Raw genomic sequence first — 21,497 nt, forward strand, 5'->3', positions numbered from 1 at the left:
TACCACCCAGGCAAAGGGCTGTTAAGAAATGCGAACTGCGCGGCGCCTATGCACTGCACTGTTTCTGAACGCAGGAAAAAGCGCTACCGACTTTTTGTTGCCACCCAGGTACGGGAGCGGTAAAAATAAATGCGAACAGTTCGGCGCCTACGCACTCCACTCTTCCTGTATGGCAAGAAAAAGCGCTTCAACTTTTTGTTACCAACCAGGTACAGGGGCGTTAAGAATTGCGAACTCCGCGGCGCCTATGAACTAGTTTCTGTACGCAAGGAAAAAGCGCTTCCGTCTTTGTTACTACCCAGGTACAGGGCCGGTAAAAATAAATGCGAACAGTTCGGCGCCTACGCACTCCACTCTTCCTGTATGGCAAGAAAAAGCGCTTCAACTTTTTGTTACCAACCAGGTACAGGGCCGGTAAAGATAAAAGTGAACACTTCGGCGCCTACCCTCTCCACTGATTCTGGATGGCAAAAAAAGCCCATACCTCCTTTCGTTACCACCTAGGCAAAGGGCTAAGAAATGCGAACTGCGCGGCGCCTATGCACTGCACTGTGCCTGTACGCAGGAAAAAGCGCTTCCGACTTTTTGTTGCCACCCAGGTACAGGGGCGGTAAAAATAAATGAGAACAAATCGGCGCCTACGCACTCCACTCTTCCTGTATGGCAAGAAAACGCCCTTACGTCTTTTCGTTACCACCCAGGCAAAGGGCTGTTAAGAAATGCGAACTGCGCGGCGCCTATGCACTGCACTGTTTCTGTACGCAGGAAAAGCGTTTCCCACTTTTTGCTGCCACCCAGGTACAGGGGCGGTAAAAATAAATGCGAACAGTTCGGCGCCTACGCACTCCGCTCTTCCTGTATGGCAAGAAAAAGCCCTTACGTCCTTTCGTTACCACCCAGGCAAAGGGCTGTTAAGAAATGCGAACTGCGCGGCGCCTATGCACTGTACTGTTTCTGTACGCAGGAAAAAGCGCTTCCGACTTTTTGTTGCCACCCAGGTAGAGGGGCGGTAAAAATAAATGCGAACAGTTCGGCGCCTACGCACTCCACTGTTCCTGTATGGCAAGAAAAAGCCATTACGTCCTTTCGTTACCAGCCAGGCAAAGGGCTGTTAAGAAATGCGAACTGCGCGGCGCCTATGCACTGCACAGTTTCTGTACGCAGGAAAAAGCGCTTCCGACTTTTTGTTGCCACCCAGGTACAGAGGCGGTAAAAATAAATTAGAACAGTTCTGCGCCTACGCACTCCACTGTTCCTGTATGGCAAGAAAAAGCCCTTACGTCCTTTCGTTACCACCCAGGCAAAGGGCTGTTAAGAAATGCGAACTGCACGGCGCCTATGCACTGCACTGTTTCTGTACACAGGAAAAAGCGCTTCCCACTTTTTGTTGCCACCCAGGTACAGGGGCGGTAAAAATAAATGCAAACAGTTCGGCGCCTACGCACTCCACTGTTCCTATATGGCAACAAAAAGCCTCTGCGTCTTATCGTTACCAGCCAGGCACAGGGGCGTTAAAAATAAATGCGAATAGTTCGGCGCCTACGCACTCCACTTTTCCTATATGGCAAGAAAAAGCGCTTCAACTTTTTGTTACCAACCAGGTACAGGGGCGTTAAGAAGAATTGTGAACTCCGCGGCGCCTATGAACTAGTTTCTGTACGCAAGGAAAAAGCGCTTCCGTCTTTGTTACTACCCAGGTACAGGGCCGGTAAAAGTAAATGCGAACAGTTCGGCGCCTACGCACTCCACTCTTCCTGTATGGCAAGAAAAAGCGCTTCAACTTTTTGTTACCAACCAGGTACAGGGCCGGTAAAGATAAAAGTGAACACTTCGGCGCCTACCCTCTCCACTGATCCTGGATGGCAAGAAAAAGCCCATACCTCCTTTCGTTACCACCCAGGCAAAGGGCTAAGAAATGCGAACTGCGCGGCGCCTATGCACTGCACTGTTTCTGTACGCAGGAAAAAGCGCTTCCGACTTTTTGTTGCCACCCAGGTACAGGGGCGGTAAAAATAAATGCGAACAGTTCGGCGCCTACGCACTCCACTGTTCCTGTATGGCAAGAAAAAGCCTCTGCGTCTTATCGTTACCAGCCAGGCACAGGGGCGTTAAAAATAAATGCGAATAGTTCGGCGCCTACGCACTCCACTTTTCCTATATGGCAAGAAAAAGCGCTTCAACTTTTTGTTACCAACCAGGTACAGGGGCGTTAAGAAGAATTGTGAACTCCGCGGCGCCTATGAACTAGTTTCTGTACGCAAGGAAAAAGCGCTTCCGTCTTTGTTACTACCCAGGTACAGGGCCGGTAAAAGTAAATGCGAACAGTTCGGCGCCTACGCACTCCACTCTTCCTGTATGGCAAGAAAAAGCGCTTCAACTTTTTGTTACCAACCAGGTACAGGGCCGGTAAAGATAAAAGTGAACACTTCGGCGCCTACCCTCTCCACTGATCCTGGATGGCAAGAAAAAGCCCATACCTCCTTTCGTTACCACCCAGGCAAAGGGCTAAGAAATGCGAACTGCGCGGCGCCTATGCACTGCACTGTGTCTGTACGCAGGAAAGAGCGCTTCCGACTTTTTGTTGCCACCCAGGTACACGGACGGTAAAAATAAATGCGAACAGTTCGGCGCCTACGCACTCCACTGTTCCTGTATGGCAAGAAAAAGCCCTTACGTCCTTTCGTTCACACCCAGGCAAAGGGCTGTTAAGAAATGCGAACTGCGCGGCGCCTATGCACTGCACTGTTTCTGTACGCAGGAAAAAGCGCTTCCGACTTTTTGTTGCCACCCAGGTACAGGGGCGGTAAAAATAAATGCGAACAGTTCGGCGCCTACGCACTCCACTGTTCCTGTATGGCAAGAAAAAGCCCTTACGTCCTTTCGTTACCACCCAGGCAAAGGGCTGTTAAATGCGAACTGCGCGGCGCCTATGCACTGCACTGTTTCTGTACGGCAGGAAAAAGCGCTTCCGACTTTTTGTTGCCACCCAGGTAGAGGGGCGGTAAAAATAAATGCGAACAGTTCTGCGCCTACGCACCTCACTGTACCTGTATGGCAAGAAAAAGCCCTTACGTCCTTTCGTTACCACCCAGGCAAAGGGCTGTTAAGAAATGCGAACTGCGCGGCGCCTATGCACTGCACTGTTTCTGTACGCAGGAAAAAGCGCTTCCCACTTTTTCTTGCCACCCAGGTACAGGGGCAGTAAAAATAAATGCAAACAGTTCGGCGCCTACGCACTCCACTGTTCCTGTATGGCAAGAAAAAGCCCTTACGTCCTTTCGTTACCACCCAGGCAAAGGGCTGCTAAGAAATGCGAACTGCGCGGCGCCTATGCACTGCACTGTTTCTGTACGCAGGAAAAAGCGCTTCCGACTTTTTGTTGCCACCCAGGTACAGGGGCGGTAAAAATGCGAACAGTTCGGCGCCTACGCACTCCACTCTTCCTGTATGGCAAGAAAAAGCGCTTCAACTTTTTGTTACCAACCAGGTACAGGGCCGTTAAGAATCGCGAACTTCGCGGCGCCTATGAAATACAGTTTCTGTACGCAAGGAAAAAGCGCTTCCGTCTTTGTTACTACCCAGGTACAGGGCCGGTAAAAATAAATTAGAACAGTTCTGCGCCTACGCACTCCACTGTTCCTATATGGCAAGAAAAAGCCCTTACGTCTTTTCGTTACCAGCCAGGCACAGGGGCGTCAAAAATAAATGCGAACAGTTCGGCGCCTACGCACTCCACTGTTCCTATATGGCAACAAAAAGCCTCTGCGTCTTATCGTTACCAGCCAGGCACAGGGGCGTTAAAAATAAATGCGAATAGTTCGGCGCCTACGCACTCCACTTTTCCTATATGGCAAGAAAAAGCGCTTCAACTTTTTGTTACCAACCAGGTACAGGGGCGTTAAGAAGAATTGCGAACTCCGCGGCGCCTATGAACTGCACTGTTTCTGTACGCAAGGAAAAAGCGCTTCCGTCTTTGTTACCACCCAGGTACAGGGCCGGTAAAAATAAATGCGAACAGTTCGGCGCCTACGCACTCCACTCTTCCTGTATGGCAAGAAAAAGCGCTTCAACTTTTTGTTACCAACCAGGTACAGGGCCGGTAAAGATAAAAGTAAACACTTCGGCGCCTACCCTCTCCACTGATCCTGGATGGCAAGAAAAAGCCCTTCCGTCTTTTCGTTACCACCCAGGCAAAGGGCCGTTAAGAAGAAATGCGAACTGCGCGGCGCCTATGCACTGCACTGTTTCTGTACGGCCGGAAAAAGCGCTTCCGACTTTTTTTACCACCCAGGTACAGGGGGGGGGGGGGGTAAAATTAAATGCGAACAGTTCGGCGCCTACCCTCTCCACTGTTCCTGTATTGCAAGAAAAATCCCTTCCGTCAAAAGCTGGAACCGCATGGCGCGTTTTCCGCGAGCGAAAAACGCGACCCGTGGCGAACGCCCGTGTTGCCGCCGACGCGCGTGCACCCGCACGAAAAAAAGAGAGCGACGCTTTCGCGTCGCGTTTCCCGGGTTGCCAGACAACATAACTTTCAGCGACATGAATTGTCTCTGTTATCACATAATATGCCCTTAAACTTACAGAACATTACATTAAATAGTCTTAGTGTAATTAGACAGCAACATTTTTTTCCTAGTGTATTTATCAAGCTTAATTTCAAGCACGAAAATTGTGTGCGAAACTCGACTATGTACCTTCCGCATGCTGAGAGGCCGCTGCTTGTTTACAACTTCGCATAGAAAATGGAGTGTCGGCCACTTACTACCGAGCAGAATAGGCGATTGCTACTATTAAGGGGGATGCTGATTCTGAAGCAAGAACAAATATGGGTCAGGAGGTCTATTTCGGTGCGGCCTGCATGATTAAGAACAAAGCAAGAGAGCGAGTACCATACACTGGTAATATTACTTCAAATTGTCTTGCCAGCATGAACGATGAGAAATGAAGCCCTGAAGCTAAAGTGTTTGCTATATGCAGTTTCAGGTTGAGAGAACAGGATCCAGAGCTCTTCTTCAAATATTATCGAATGACCCCCAAAACTCTTTGACCTAATTCATGGCCGTGTGTGGGAGAGGCTCACAAAGATGCACGTCGTTCAGGAGCCCATCTCATCTGGCGAGCGTCTTGCTATGACATTAAGGTAACTTAGTGGCATGAATCGATGTATGACCCACTGTTGTGTTCACTTTGTATGTGTGCTTGATTATTCGGCACCCACACATTCCTTATAGGCAAGTTGACCAGCCATATGCAGATGTAATATGCAGATATAACTCAGATATGCGCAACTCATTAATGCGACATCGATTTATGGTATTTCGTTGCTAAAAATGAAATAACACCGTACTGCAGATACTGAACCAGATTAAAAGCACGGCTTAAGAATTGCATTAAAAATAATGCTTAAATGACCTATAAAGCATGTGCTGCATGGTTTTGGGTGTCATTGTTGTTCTGAAAAGACACCTGTGGGAGAATGGACGTATGTTTATAGTTTCTACAATGCTTGGCATGCGTCAGGTATCTATGTTCAGGTAATGCCATTGTTGACATCGCCAAGGACTTCCGTGTCGGGCTGGAGACTTTACGAGAAGCGATACACTTGACTCCAGGTGCTGTGGGATGATCTCGCTCCTCAGTATATGAAGGTACGTCATTTAGAATGAATACATGCTGTTGTGCATTAACAGTCCACCTCTTGTTAGACCCAGGCTATTTTTCTAAGACTGTGATGTTATCTAGACTTGCTTAAATCCTGCGGTGGCTTTTCCCTGAGGCACAACTTTTGTCAAAACTGTGTTTTAACTATTTCATGTAATTGGCATCACTTCTGTGGCTTGTACCCTTGCAGCCTCCAAATGAGCAAATGTGGCGGAGCATTGCTGATGGCTTCTGGAAGGGGTGGCAGTTTCCGAACTGCATCGGATCTGTGGATGGCAAGCACGTTCAGATTGTGGCACCAGCAAACTCTGGCAGCCTATACTACAATTATAAGGTAAATGACACATAAGTAATGAATATTTGAACGTTTTGATTTAGATGAAAAATTGGGGTGTTGAACCTTGTACATATAGGTGCATGACTGCACGCACTCAAACACTGACAGATTAACATTAACATAAATTGTTTTAGGCCTTGGAATTCTCTGCGTTTCAATGCTGCCTCCTACCCAATTTCTTTTTTGCTTTTTCCCGTGGCCATGTCTATCGCTCAGAAGTGCCTTTTTGTGCTTATTTGTTGCAGTGCACATTTTAGATCGTGCTTATGGCTGTAGTAGACAGCGGATATCTGTTTCGTCTCGTCGACGTTGGGGCTCCTGGCCGCATAAGTGATGGAGGCGTCTTCAAACGCTCTCCAATTGGCCGAAAGCTGCATGCTGGTCTGCTGCAGCTGCCTTGACATTCACAGCTGCCTGCCTCCTACAAAACACTCCCGTTTGCCTTTATAGGGGATTAGGCTTTTCAGCTGCGAGAAGACTTTATGAGACCATTCCCTGGACCTAGGGAAGACCCAGCTGAGCGAATATTCAATTACCGTCTGAGCCGTGCACGGTGTGTGTAATTTTCCATACCCTCTTGAAAGGAAAAGTACATCATTTTCAACTAGTGTTTGTTTTGACACCGTAATTATGCTGTCATGCAAAGCAGGTTCCATGGTATGAGTGTAACGAAGTGAAAACTTTGGTAAATTAGATAACTGGGCTACTTGTGGATTCATCCGCACAAAATAAGAGGGGAGCAGTGGGCAAAAAACTTCTACAGAATAGGTCACACAGATGGAATGTTCGTGTTGTCTGCTCTTTTTGTGCGTTGCTCCCCCTCCTTTCCCCTTTTGTTCAGTATGAGAACACCGAATAGCTATGCGGTAGCTTGAAAAGGTAGGTATTACTGCAAAAGCTGAGACAGAAAAAAGTTGTGGTTTCAACATTATACTATACCCCTAACCAACTCGGTAAAGCGAATTACCTGTTATTTTTCATTGTTTCTAATAAACGGTTAAAGACACTGTTTCCTGCTTTCTTATTTCTGCCACAAACTGATACTCTAATTCTGAGCTCGTTTTTTCCCCTGCTGTGCAACTTTATTTACTTTGTTATTTACTTCGCACAGCTAATAATTATTTCTATATGAAAGCCAGATTTTGTCGTTTGTACGAATCACCTTGCTGTGAATGCATTTTCTTTTTATTTTTGCAGGAGATATGTAGAGAATGCCTTTGGCATTCTGTGGGCACAGTTCAGAATCTTTCGTGGCCCCATCAACCTGAGTCCTGAAAATGCCGAATGGGCTGTAAAGGCAGCGTGCGTGTTGCCCAATTTTTTTGAGCATGGAGTCCAATGGACGCTCTTCATATAGCCCCGTTGTATTTGCCGACCATGAAGATGTATATAGCAATGATTGACGGTGTGTGGAGAGCAACAACTGATACAGATTCGGCAACATTTGGCCTGCAGCCAACGCATGCACGGAAGTGTGCTCACTTGGCATTGCAGGTGCGCAAGCAGTATGCAGCGTACTTTGTGAATGAAGGAAAAGTGCCCTGGCAGTGGAAATTACTGGAAATTGATGAACCCAACTGTGAAGGAGTGCAAGAAAAGTGCCTCAATATTGTGGAACTATTTTTCTGGAAAAAGATGTCAGGCTTCAGAAGAAACATTGCATTGTAATAAATGTTTCTTTGAATATTTTATTTTTTCAGTTTGCCGAAATTCGTTTTCCAAAATACACCCACAACTCCCGTTCTTCACTGTCAGCTTTATTCGTTGTCCACATAACGAGCTGCAACTTGCAGAAGTTCCATCTCTAACTCTCCTCGCAGACGCTGTGGGCACCGTCTGTTTGTCTCCCATAAAAAGCCCGAACAGTTCAGATGCGTCGGCTCGTTTGGAAGCCAATTCTCCCAAGATCCCTGTTTCTTTTTCAAAAGCCTTATCATGGCCCCTCTTCCTTTATTGTGGTCCAGATGATGTGCTGCTGGCTGGTGATGGCGTTGGTATGGGGCTGGAAAATCCAGTTCCATCTTCCTGTGTAGGTGTGGTGTGTGGTCCAGTCTGGAGACACTCGGTGCTCGTTTCGTCGAACAAGTCCACGTCTTTACGAGGTTCCCGCTCGTCCTGCATGGATAATACCCATTGCAAAAGCACACTATATTTCAACAATTGTGTAAAACATATGACTTTGAGTAATGTGCTTGATTCGAAATACTCACTCAGGATATTCCAGTGTGTCAAGTAGAAACAGCAGCTGATTAAAATGGGGCCACCGCAAATTGACGACGCTATCCGCGCCGGCGCCAATTTTTGTTGCAGTCACTTCTTTGCGTTATTTCATAAACGTGTCTCGTAAAGATTTCCAGCGCTTCATTACTTGCGTCACTGTAAAGCAGTAACAAAGTGTTAGTGTGAGATATCACACATATGCGCTCGCAGGAAGGTGATGCAACTAATGAAATGTGCTGCGCAAATTTATTTTCTCCAGAAAAGAAAAAAACAAACTCGAGAAGCCTGCATCGGTCCACGCTAGCTTCCTACTGCTAGTATTTACTTACAGGCTTATTCATGCCAATCAGATGTCAAGAAACAACGCATCTTGCAATGATCAAACTTCTTCTCTCGCAAATAGACAAAGAAAGCGCGGTGGCACGCTCTCTGCCATTGAGATAAGTACGAAAACGGCGGGTAAACATGCCAAGTTCACATGCTTGTCGAGGCGAATGAATGTACACAGAACAAGCAGGGCAACTACATCACGTGTGCACAGATTTAGTACATACCATCTACGCTGAGGGAAACTGCTATAGGCTCCGTGCGCTGCAGTTTGGAGCGCGTGAGTGGCGCCACCTGGTTAACAGCGGTGGCGAAAGGCGGACGCTGCCAACGCAGCTCTCTGGTTCAGTTTGCAGTGAGCGAGGCGAGCGGTGAGGTGTTTCGTCCGAAGGCGAGAACAAATTTGGATAATTATGGGTGCTCTACCTACTGCTGTTTACTCAATGTCATAACAGCTATAAAAACGCCGCAGTAAAGGTACCGAATATATTTAAACGCTTTCCTTGGACATCGTGCATGCTCGCTCATGCACAGAGGGTCTGCTGGAAATGAGTGCACTGTGGGATTAAATTCATGAGTGTGAACTGTCAAAGGGTTTATATTGACTGGGGTGTTTTGAACGTGCCATCATTGGTAGGAGCTGCTTTGTCTTTATGTAGAGCGAAGGAATGAGCTCAGTCAGTCACAGGAAATGGTCTCCAGTTAAGTTCTTGAAGCAAGCATCCGAAGCTTAAGTCTTCGTTTGTTATGCTCATCTATGGTTCAGCGTGTCAATTTTGTTTCTAGTTTTTTTTTTCGTGCGTGTGTGTATGCAGTGGGAGCGACGTCGTACTTCCGAGAGTCCTTACGTCGTTTTTCACATTGTTTCACCTAAGCTTTTGTGTATTTATTTGCATCATTTTATTTCCTTCAGTGGTTTGAAATTTTGTATCTGTTTGTTGCATTTATGAGATCTCAAATCCTGTTCTGGACGAATAAAAAGAAAAATAGAGTGGTTCAAATTTCTCTATATTTCTTGGATTTCACATCACTAAACCCTTAACTTCGGGAATTATTTTTTGTATTTTAATTTGGTTTATTGTCCCAATGCAACGCAGACTATAAGGGGCGCCATAGTAGGAGGTTCCAGATAATTGCAACCACTTGGGGTTCTCTAACGTGCACTGACATCGCGCAGTACGCGGGCCTCTAGAATTTTGCCTTCACCGAAATGCGACCGCCGCAACCAGGATCGAACACGAGTCATTTGGGTGAGCAGCTGAGCACCATAACCACTGAGTCACCGCGGCGGCCTTTCTATAGTTAAGTATTCACCAAAAGAGAAATACGACCAAAATAATTCATGTAATTGGCGCCTTCATGAAATTCCTGTAATAAAAGTCCTGTGGAAGATACTTAGCAAGAAACCCATCGTCTTTTCGTATGCTTAGAGCCATGCTTCTCTAAGGCGAATACACAAAGTAAAGCAGTGTCGATCCTGCAGGATGTAGAGAACTATCATCTGATATATATGCGTAGTAAGTTTGCGTTTTTCGCAATTCTAGCCGACCATTCACATAGTCGATGTCACAGTGGATGTAAATTACATAGCTGATTTCATTATTTGGGTCAGAGCCTTGTTCCTCAAACTGTAAAGGTACTTAATTAATCTCGATAAGTTCAACTGCGCTGCTGGATATGGCAGTGCCATCGGAACTGCAACACAATCATGGTTGCTCGGAATCGGGGATCAGCCCAACCTGAAAGCAATTGAAACGAAATGTAGCAGCGGTGGCGTCAAGGCTTTCAATGCGTTGAAATCCGCAGAGAAGCAGGCGTTGACTTAAAATGGCATCGCGGTCAATGCGCGTCTGCTATGCGGCCGGGCTGACGCGAACGCATCGGGCATGGAGGAAGGCCGCGGCCAGTCTCGAGAGGGGCGCTCGCACTCTCCCCTCGAGAGACCGGCCGTGACTGAGCGTCCGGTTAACGCGGCGAGTGCCACGAGGCGGCGCTGGCGATGTGGTCGCTGCTGGCGCCACCATACCAGCGCACGGAGCCCATAGCTCGCCAAGCCTGGTCACGCTTCATGTTGTTTTTATAGCTGCGGTCGCCTACGTCCCACGGGACGCGACGCCTCTCCACTTCCGTTATTAGGCCCTCGTTGAATGTTGCCTTGTCCATTTTCGATGAACACGATGCGCGAACGAAATCACGATAGCTCGTGTTTTCATTGACGCACGCGCCAGTTCTGCCGACAGAAAAAAAAATGCACAAAAGAGGTCCCGCCGAGATGCGCAGAGAGCAGGGCCACCTGGTGGCAAAACCAAAAACCCAGAATGCCACGTGACCAAATGCCATGTGACTTGTCTGAACTCTGATTGGCGGACGCGCCGCGCGAGGCGTTTTTTTCTACTTCGAGCAGCAGCACGCGGCGGCGCGATTTCGTGACGGACCATACTGGGTACGCGTCAAAATGACGCGCGCGTCCCACTATCTGCGCGTCAATCACGCCTGAATCGTTACCACCCAGTCGCTGGGGCGTTAAGAAGAAATGCGAACTGCGCGGCGCCTATGCACTGCACTGTTTCTGTAGGACAGGAAAAAGCGTTTCCGACTTTTTGTTACCATCCAGGTATTGGGGCGGTAAAGGTAAGCGCGAACTGTTCAGCGCCTGCCCACTCCACTCTTCCTGTATGGCAAGAAAAAGCGCTTCTTACTTTTTGTTACCAACCAAATAGGAGGGGGTTAAGAAGATATGCGAACTGCGCGGCGCCTATGCACTGCAATGTTCCTGTACGCAAGGAAAATGCGCTTCCAACTTTTTGTTAGCAACCAAGTACAGGGGGGTAAGAAGAAATGCGAACTGCGCGGCGCCAATGCACTGCACTGTTTCTGTATGCAAGGAAAAAACGCTTCCAACTTTTTGTTACCAAGTACAGGGGGTTAAGAAATGCGAACTGCGCGGCGCCAATGCACTGCACTGTTTCTGTACGCAAGGAAAAAGCGCTTCCAACTTTTTTACCAAGTACAGGGGGGTTAAGAAGAAATGCGAACTGCGCGGCGCCTATGCACTGCACTGTTTCTGTATGCAAGGAGAAAGCGCTTCCGACTTTTTCTACCAAGTACAGGGGGATTAAGAAGAAATGCGAACTGCGCAGCGCCTATGCACTGCAGTACTTATGTATGCAAGGAAAAAACGCTTCCGACTTTGTTACCAAGTACAGGGGGGTAAGAAGAAATGCGAACTGCGCGGCGCCAATGCACTGCACTGTTTCTGTATGCAAGGAAAAAACGCTTCCGACTTTTTGTTACCAAGTACAGGGGGGTTAAGAAGAAATGCGAACTGCGCGGCGCCTATGCACTGCACTGTTTCTGTACGCAAGGAAAAAGCGCTTCCAACTTTTTTTACCAACCAAGTACAGGGGGGTTAAGAAGAAATGCGAACTGCGCGGCGCCTATGCACTGCACTGTTTCTGTATGCAAGGAGAAAGCGCTTCCGACTTTTTCTACCAAGTACAGGGGGATTAAGAAGAAATGCGAACTGCGCAGCGCCTATGCACTGCAGTACTTATGTATGCAAGGAAAAAGCGCTTCCGACTTTTTCTACCTAGTACAGGGCGTTAAGAAGAAATGCAAACTGCGCGGCGCCTATGCAATGCACTGTTTCTGTATGCAAGGAAAAAGCGCTTCCGACTTTTTTTCCCAACCAAGTACAGGGGTCTAAGAAGAAATGCGAACTGCGCAGCGCTTATGCACTGCACTGTTTCTGTATGGCAGAAAAAGGGCTTCTGTATTTTTGTTACCACCCAGGTAGAGGGGCGGTAAAAATAAATGCGAGCCGTTTAGCGCCTACGCGCTGCACTGTTCAAGAAAAAGTCCTTGCGTCTTTTCGTTAGCACCCAGACACAGGAGGGTTCAAAATAAATGCGAACTGCGCGGCGCCCATGCACTCCCCTGTTTCAGTACAGCAGAAAAACGCTTCCGACTTTTTGTTACCACCCAGGTACAGGGCCGGTAAAAATAAATGCGAACAGTTTGGCGCCTACGCACTCCACTGTTCCTATATGGCAACGAAAAGCCCTTGCGTCTTTTCGTTACCATCCACGCACAGGGGCGTAAAAAATAAATGCGAACAGTTCGGCGCCTACGCACTCCACTGTTCCTATATGGAAACAAAAAGCCCTTGCGTCTTTTCGTTACCATCCAGGCAGAGGGGCGTAAAAAATAAATGCGAACAGTTTGGCGCCTACGCACTCCACTGTTCCTATATGGAAACAAAAAGCCCTTGCGTCTTTTCGTTACCATCCAGGCAGAGGGGCGTAAAAAATAAATTCGAACAGTTTGGCGCCTACGCACTCCACTGTTCCTATATGGCAACAAAAAGCCCCTGCGTCTTATCGTTACCAGCCAGGCACAGGGGCGTTAAAAATAAATGCGAATAGTTCGGCGCCTACGCACTCCACTTTTCCTATATGGCAACAAAAAGCCCTTGCGTCTTTTCGTTACCATCCAGGCACAGGGGCGTAAAAAATAAATGCGAACAGTTAAGCGCCTACGCACTCCACTGTTCCTATATGGCAACAAAAAGCCCCTGCGTCTTATCGTTACCAGCCAGGCACAGGGGCGTTAAAAATAAATGCGAACAGTTTAGCGCCTACGCCCTCCACTGTTCCTATATGGCAACAAAAAGCCCTTGCGTCTTTTCGTTACCATCCACGCACAGGGGCGTAAAAAATAACTGCGAACAGTTTGGCGCCTACGCACTCCACTTTTCCTATATGGAAACAAAAAGCCCTTGCGTCTTATCGTTACCAGCCAGGCACAGGGGCGTTAAAAATAAATGCGAACAGTTTAGCGCCTACGCCCTCCACTGTTCCTATATGGCAACAAAAAGCCCTTGCGTCTTTTCGTTACCATCCACGCACAGGGGCGTAAAAAATAAATGCGAACAGTTTAGCGCCTACGCACTCCACTGTTCCTATATGGCAACAAAAAGCCCTTGCGTCTTTTCATCCCCCACGTTACCATCCACGCACAGGGGCGTAAAAAATAAATGCGAACAGTTTGGCGCCTACGCACTCCACTTTTCCTATATGGCAACAAAAAGCCCCTGCGTCTTTTCGTTACCATCCAGGCACAGGGGCGTAAAAAATAAATGCGAACAGTTTGGCGCCTACGCACTCCACTGTTCCTATATGGCAACAAAAAGCCCCTGCGTCTTATCGTTACCAGCCAGGCACAGGGGCGTTCAAAATAAATGCGAATAGTTCGGCGCCTACGCACTCCACTGTTCCTATATGGCAACAAAAAGCCCCTGCGTCTTTTCGTTACCATCCAGGCACAGGGGCGTAAAAAATAAATGCGAACAGTTTGGCGCCTACGCACTCCACTTTTCCTATATGGCAACAAAAAGCCCCTGCGTCTTTTCGTTACCATCCAGGCACAGGGGCGTAAAAAATAAATGCGAACAGTTTGGCGCCTACGCACTCCACTGTTCCTATATGGCAACAAAAAGCCCCTGCGTCTTATCGTTACCAGCCAGGCACAGGGGCGTTCAAAATAAATGCGAATAGTTCGGCGCCTACGCACTCCACTGTTCCTATATGGCAACAAAAAGCCCCTGCGTCTTTTCGTTACCATCCAGGCACAGGGGCGTAAAAAATAAATGCGAACAGTTTGGCGCCTACGCACTCCACTTTTCCTATATGGCAACAAAAAGCCCCTGCGTCTTATCGTTACCAGCAAGGCACAGGGGCGTTAAAAATAAATGCAAACAGTTTGGCGCCTACGCACTCCACTGTTCCTATATGGCAACAAAAAGCCCCTGCGTCTTTTCGTTACCATCCAGGCACAGGGGCGTAAAAAATAAATGCGAACAGTTTGGCGCCTACGCACTCCACTGTTCCTATATGGCAACAAAAAGCCCCTGCGTCTTATCGTTACCAGACAGGCACCGGGGCGTTAAAAATAAATGCGAATAGTTCGGCGCCTACGCACTCCACTGTTCCTATATGGCAACAAAAAGCCCCTGCGTCTTATCGTTACCAGACAGGCACCGGGGCGTTAAAAATAAATGCGAATAGTTCGGCGCCTACGCACTCCACTGTTCCTATATGGCAACAAAAAGCCCCTGCGTCTTATCGTTACCAGCAAGGCACAGGGGCGTTAAAAATAAATGCAAACAGTTTGGCGCCTACGCACTCCACTGTTCCTATATGGCAACAAAAAGCCCCTGCGTCTTATCGTTACCAGCCAGGCACAGGGGCGTTAAAAATAAATGCGAACAGTTTGGCGCCTACGCACTCCACTTTTCCTATATGGCAACAAAAAGCCCTTGCGTCTTTTCGTTACCAGCCAGGCACAGGGGCGTTAAAAATAAATGCAAACAGTTTGGCGCCTACGCACTCCACTGTTCCTATATGGCAACAAAAAGCCCCTGCGTCTTTTCGTTACCATCCAGGCACAGGGGCGTAAAAAATAAATGCGAACAGTTTGGCGCCTACGCACTCCACTGTTCCTATATGGCAACAAAAAGCCCCTGCGTCTTATCGTTACCAGCCAGGCACAGGGGCGTTCAAAATAAATGCGAATAGTTCGGCGCCTACGCACTCCACTGTTCCTATATGGCAACAAAAAGCCCCTGCGTCTTATCGTTACCAGACAGGCACCGGGGCGTTAAAAATAAATGCGAATAGTTCGGCGCCTACGCACTCCACTGTTCCTATATGGCAACAAAAAGCCCCTGCGTCTTATCGTTACCAGCAAGGCACAGGGGCGTTAAAAATAAATGCAAACAGTTTGGCGCCTACGCACTCCACTGTTCCTATATGGCAACAAAAAGCCCCTGCGTCTTATCGTTACCAGCCAGGCACAGGGGCGTTAAAAATAAATGCGAACAGTTTGGCGCCTACGCACTCCACTTTTCCTATATGGCAACAAAAAGCCCTTGCGTCTTTTCGTTACCAGCCAGGCACAGGGGCGTTAAAAATAAATGCGGACAGTTTAGCGCCTACGCACTCCACTGTTCCTATATGGCAACAAAAAGCCCTTGCGTCTTTTCGTTACCAGCAAGGCACAGGGGCGTTAAAAATAAATGCGAACAGTTCGGCGCCTATGCACTGCCCTGTTCCTGTATGGCAGAAAAAGCGCTTCCGACTTTTTGTACCACCCAGGTAGAGGATCGGTAAAAACAAATGTGAACTTTTCGGCGCCTACGCACTCCACTGTTGCTGTATGGCAAGGAAAAGCTCTTGCGTCTTTTTGTTACCACCCAGGCACAGGGGCATTAAAAATAAATGCGAACTGCGCGGCGCCTATGCACTGCCCTGTTCCTGTATGGCAGAAAAAGGGCTTCCCACTTTTTGTACCACCCAGGTAGAGGATCGGTAAAAACAAATGTCAACATTTTGGCGCCTACGCACTCCACTGTTGCTGTATGGCAAGAAAGTCCTTGCGTCTTTTTGCTACCACCCAGGCACAGGGGCGTTAAAAATAATTGCGAACTGCGCAGCGCCTATGCACTGCCCTGTTCCTGTATGGCAGAAAAAGGACTTCCCACTTTTTGTACCACCCAGGAAGAGGGGCGGTAAAAACAAACGTGAACATTTCGGCGCCTACGCAGTCTACTGTTCCTGTATGGCAAGAAAAAGTCCTTGCGTCTTTTCGCTACCACCCAGGCACAGGGGCGTTAAAAATAAATGCGAATTGCGCGGCGCCTATGGACTGCCCTGTTCCTTTATGGCAGAAAAAGCGCTTCCCACTTTTTGTACCACCCAGATAGAGGGGCGGTAAAAACAATAATGAACATTTCGGCGCCTACGCACTCCACTGTTCCTGTATGGCAAGAAAAAGTCCTTGCGTCTTTTCGCTACCACCGAGGCACAGGGGCGTTTAAAATAAATGCGAACTGCGCGGCGCCTATGCACTGCCCTGTTCCTGTATGGCAGAAAAAGCTCTTCCGACTTTTTGTACCACCCAGGTAGAGGGGCGGTAAAAACAAATGTGAACGTTTCGGCGCCTACGCACTCCGCTGTTGCTGTATGGCAAGAAAAAGTCCTTGCGTCTTTTTGCTACCACCCAGGCACAGGGGCGTTAAAAATAATTGCGAACTGCGCAGCGCCTATGCACTGCCCTGTTCATGTATGGCAGAAAAAGCGCTTTCCACTTTTTGTACCACCCAGGAAGAGGGGCGGTAAAAACAAACGTGAACATTTCGGCGCCTACGCACTCCACTGTTCCTGTATGGCAAGAAAAAGTCCTTGCATCTTTTCGCTACCACCCAGGCCCAGGGGCGTTAAAAATAAATGCGAACTGCGCGGCGCCTATGCACTGCCCTGTTCCTTTATGGCAAAAAACGCTTCACACTTTTTATACCACCCAGGAAGAGGGGCGGTAAAAACAATAATGAACATTTCGGCGCCTACGCACTCCACTGTTCCTGTATGGCAAGAAAAAGTCCTTGCGTCTTTTCGCTACCACCCAGGCACAGGGGTGCTAAAAATAAATGCGAACTGCGCGGCGCCTATGCACTGCCCTGTTTTTTATGGCAGATAAGGCGCCTCCCACTTTTTGTACCACCCAGGTAGAAGGGCGGTAAAAACAAACGTGAACATTTCGGCGCCTACGCGCTCCACTGTTCCTGTATGGCAAGAAAAAGTCCTTGCGTCTTTTCGCTACCACCCAGGCACAGGGGCGTTAAAAAGAAATGCGAAAAGCGCGGCGCCTATGCACTTCCGTTTCTGTATGGCACAAAAAGCGCTTCGTACTTTTTTTACCACCCAGGTACAAGGGCGGTAAAAATAAATGCGAACAGTTCAGCGCCTACTCTCCCCACTCTTCCTGCATGGCAAGAAACAGCCCTTGCATGTTTTCGTTACCACGCAGGTACAGAGGCGGTAGTAAAAAATGCGAACTGCGCGGCGCCTATGCTCTCCACTGTTTGTGGATGGTAACAAAAAGCCCTTTTGTATTTTATTACCACCCAGACAAGGGGCGGGAAAAAGAAATGCAAACAGTTCACACCTACGCACTCCACTGCTCCTGGATGGTGAGAAAAAGCCATTTGTTCTTTTTGTTACCAGCCAGGTGCAGGGACAGTAAAAAGAAATGCGAATAGCGCAGCGCCTACGCACTTCACGGTTTCTGGATGCTAAGAAAATGTCTCTTTGTTACCACTCAAGAACAGGGGCAATGAAAAGAAATGCGAACGGCGAACCAAGTAGGAGCCGCGCTGTTTTTATGCTATTCATCAACCCTGTACGACAAATGAAACGCGAACAGGTCATCTGAATAGACATGCAGGCACCGAAATATCAGCTGCTGCAGAAAAATTGGAAGTGTGGTTCATTAACACTTTCACCCAGCGGTCTGCCCTCCATCCATGAAAAATCAAGTGTTGCTAATTAATATCCTCATTTCAATTAACTTGACCGCGTTTCATTTGACGCTTATGATACGTGTCTATAATGTGAATTCCAGTAGTCTTTCATCACTTCAATAAGAAAAGGTGCACTGGCCAGTCAAGCCTTTTTTGGCTTTTTGCACCGGGCCCTGGTAAATCAAGATGAAATGAAAACGGGAAGCTGCTCCGCGTCTCTCTTCGCGCCGACTCCAGGGCGCTCACACCTCTTCCCGGAAGCGGCTATTTTAAAGCGACGCCGACGACCATGCTTTGATCGGGGCCCGCTATTTTCTCCCGCCTGCCTCGCCCGCGAAAGATGCCCTAGGCTCTGCTCCACCGACTGAGCGAATGTCAGCGGCATTTCAAAACTTCTGCCACCGGTGGATAGGCGGTGGATTGACCATACTGTTAGCATTCACCGTTACTGGACGCAGGATTATAGAAGCCCAGCAGTCGCCGATTCAGCACTTTGTACGCGCAAAAATAACCAATTGGGATGTAGCTGAGCGAGGAATTAAACGACACAAAACCGCACCTCATAAATCACTTAGCATGATTTAGCCAAACACTGCAGGCGTTGCGGGTGCATTGCCAGCATTTGAAGCCAGGTGTGTTCTCGGTAGGGGAGGTACTAGGCTGCACCGAGAGATATGCAAAGCCTAGGATATCAGCAGTGAAGGAGATAATTGCGTCAGCACGCCTTCACTTGCCCTGTCTAAAAAACGGTATCTGCAAAACTGTTTGCCACGTATGCATAAGAGATTTGTTTCCAGCCACACTCATGTGAACATGACCTGTATTTATGTGTCTTTCTGTGATGTAAAGAACGTAATTGATGTTAAGCGCTTGTCCTGTGTACTTCTATTTCTATGTCATCGTTATAGCGCTAGTCTTTTCTTATTAATAATGAACGATAGCGCAGTTGAGTTCTCTCGCCGGCGCAATCGCATTTATTTTTAAGCAGTCAGTAACCCCGTTTGAATATTCTATCCAGGGGCTAATACTTCTGCTGGTCAGCATTTTTATGTCTTTTGAGGTTGACGGTCCCTTGCCCACCTCTCAGATGTCCGACTATGAAATACATCACTGAAGCCAATAGTCGCCGCCACCAAAGAGCATGGGTGATTTTTTTTTAATTTGTGATGTACATCAATGCCAGATTAATGGGGTAATCATTTTTTTCAAAGAAAATTGACTAGAAAGCAGAAAAAAACAACCACATGCCGCCAGTGGGATTTGGAGGTCGTGGGTTCGGCCCACGGACGGCATGTGCTTGTTTTTCTTCCGCTTTCTAGTCAATTATCTTTGAAGAAATTATTTCCCCATTAATCACCGATAAATCCCCTATGCTCCTTGGTTTCTGTGACTGTTGGTTTGCGTCACGTTTGTCATAACGAGCACCTATTTTCCGTTCTCTTGTCTGCTCGGCGACGCTGCACACATGTCATTTCACCAGGGTCTACGCTTAAAGGCTCCACGGTATCCGATTAGAGGGTGGCCCCCTTCCCACTTTCTGTGATTTCATTTCTCTTTATACCATCACGCATTTACTCGTAAGTGTGTAATCATGAGTTAATAAAGTACGGCTTTCGATGTAACACAACCGCCATTGGTATTAGTAATTGGTCTTTTTAAGGAAATCATTCGTCATGCAAACACCGTCCTCACACTGGCGTGTTCCCCCTAAAATAGAATGACCCTTTACATCACATGCAGCAACCAATAATTACGATCAACGAGTGCGTTGATTCATTTTACAGGGCAGATAGTACTTTGCATACTTCAACATATACATAAAAGGGCAATTACCTCAATCTACATGCTGTATACGCTGTTATCGCTGACTTGAGAAGCGCATTTTGCAGTCCAATGGGCCTCCTCGTCGATCGCCTGCTCGACACAGTAGGCGCGACCAATCAGCTCCTCCCATTTAATTAGGTTTGGTTTGCGGAAGTGCTCGTGAATTTGAACCACCTTCTTGAAGCCACAATGCAGGCGATACATCCCGACAGCGCGTGCACGTGAAACAAAGCGAGCGTCCCAGAAAACGTGGCGAAAGAAGCGCGCGCAGCGGTCAACGTCCCCGTTTTTACTTTTCTTCCACAGGTGGCGCTGCACTTGAGGCGCAGGAGGAACATACATACAGGATCTTTCAGCAGGAAATTGCAAAAGAAAATATCTACGATAACTGTAGGGGAAGATCTTTGCTGTTCGAGGCCAGGACAGGCGTTTTGCGGACTAAGACATATAGAGTCAGGTACCACGAGATAGACACGTTGGGCGTTGCGTGCGGAGAGGAGGAAACGGCTCAACAGTTGATACTTTTTCTGTAAAGGGCTTCACACTACCGTGGAAAGCAGCGGGGCTGATTTATCAAAGCATTGGGATTTAAGGACAGTGAAGGAAAAGTATATAGGTTTCAAGCTGGTAGAAGTAACCAACTCAAGGTTATCTGATTAGTGGCTAAAATCAAGACCATTTCCCAAGTCATGGCTAGACGGCTTGAGCCACCGCCCGATTTAGAGGGTTCAGCCTTATCCATCCATCGATCTGATTAGTGGCTAAAATCAAGACAATTTCCCAAGTCATGGCTAGGCGGCTTGAGCCACCACCCGATTTGAAGGGTTCAGCCTTATCCATCCATCCATCTGATTAGTGGCTAAAATCAAGACAATTTCCCAAGTCATGGCTAGGAGGCTTGAGCCACCGCCCGATTTAAAGGGTTAAGCCTTATCCATCCATCCATCCATACATCGAGCAACGTATCCATACAGGCGGTGCAATTGGACGGACCAAACCCGTGCGCTTTAGGGGAGGTGACTCGCGGCGCTGGCACTCACGGAAACTTCGGACGCAGTGGCGGATGGTGGCGGCAAGTTTTGGCCAATAATATGCCTGGCGCACTCCAGCGATGTTGCGTGTAAAATCCAAATGACCACAGGTGGGCTCGTAGTGAGATGAAAAAAGGATGCCGGCGCGGGGATCTGACGGCCCGACTAGGAGGTAGACTCGGCCACCGTTGCTCGAGCTTTTCTTGTACAGGATGCCGTTGCGCATGCAGAAGAAGGAAAGGTTCCGGGAAAATTGTCGGGGTGCGTTTGCAGCACGGCCCTCCAGATGGTCAACGGCGGCTCGTAAGTCCACGTCAACTCGCTGCCTTGCCAATATGTCGGAATCGCTGATGACTCCAAGGAGACGGTTGTCATCCTCCGTGCTATCATCAGTTACCTCAACGGGTGCGCGCGAGAGCATGTCTGTATTTTCGTGCTTGCTTCCAGATTTATACGCAACTGTGTAATCATATTCCTGGAGGCGGAGGCTCCAACTTGCGAGGCGATCCGATGTGTCCCGGTGATTAGCCAGACAGCACTAGGAATGGCGGGAGGTCATGACTTTGAAATGGTGGCCTTAGAGGTAAGGCCGAAATTTTAGAGTGGCCCACACAACCGCGAAGCACTCCTTTTCCGAGGTAGAGTAGTTGATTTCGGCTCCAGACAGAACGCGACTCGCATACGCGATCACTCGTTCCACGCCTTCTTGGTGTTGGGCTAGGACAGCTCCAAACCC

General features: G+C 48.1%; 1 protein-coding gene and 1 pseudogene across 1 annotated transcript in view; one reads left to right on the plus strand and one right to left on the minus strand.

Moving 5' to 3' along the window:
• Positions 1 to 21,497, minus strand: part of sli (slit guidance ligand) — a 408,240-nt gene that overhangs the window by 304,700 nt on the left and 82,043 nt on the right. The window lies entirely within an intron of this gene.
• Positions 6,268 to 7,775, plus strand: LOC144110341 (uncharacterized; annotated as a pseudogene).

The sequence above is a fragment of the Amblyomma americanum genome, chromosome 1 (assembly GCF_052857255.1).
Source record: "Amblyomma americanum isolate KBUSLIRL-KWMA chromosome 1, ASM5285725v1, whole genome shotgun sequence".
Taxonomy (NCBI): Eukaryota; Metazoa; Arthropoda; class Arachnida; order Ixodida; family Ixodidae; genus Amblyomma; species Amblyomma americanum.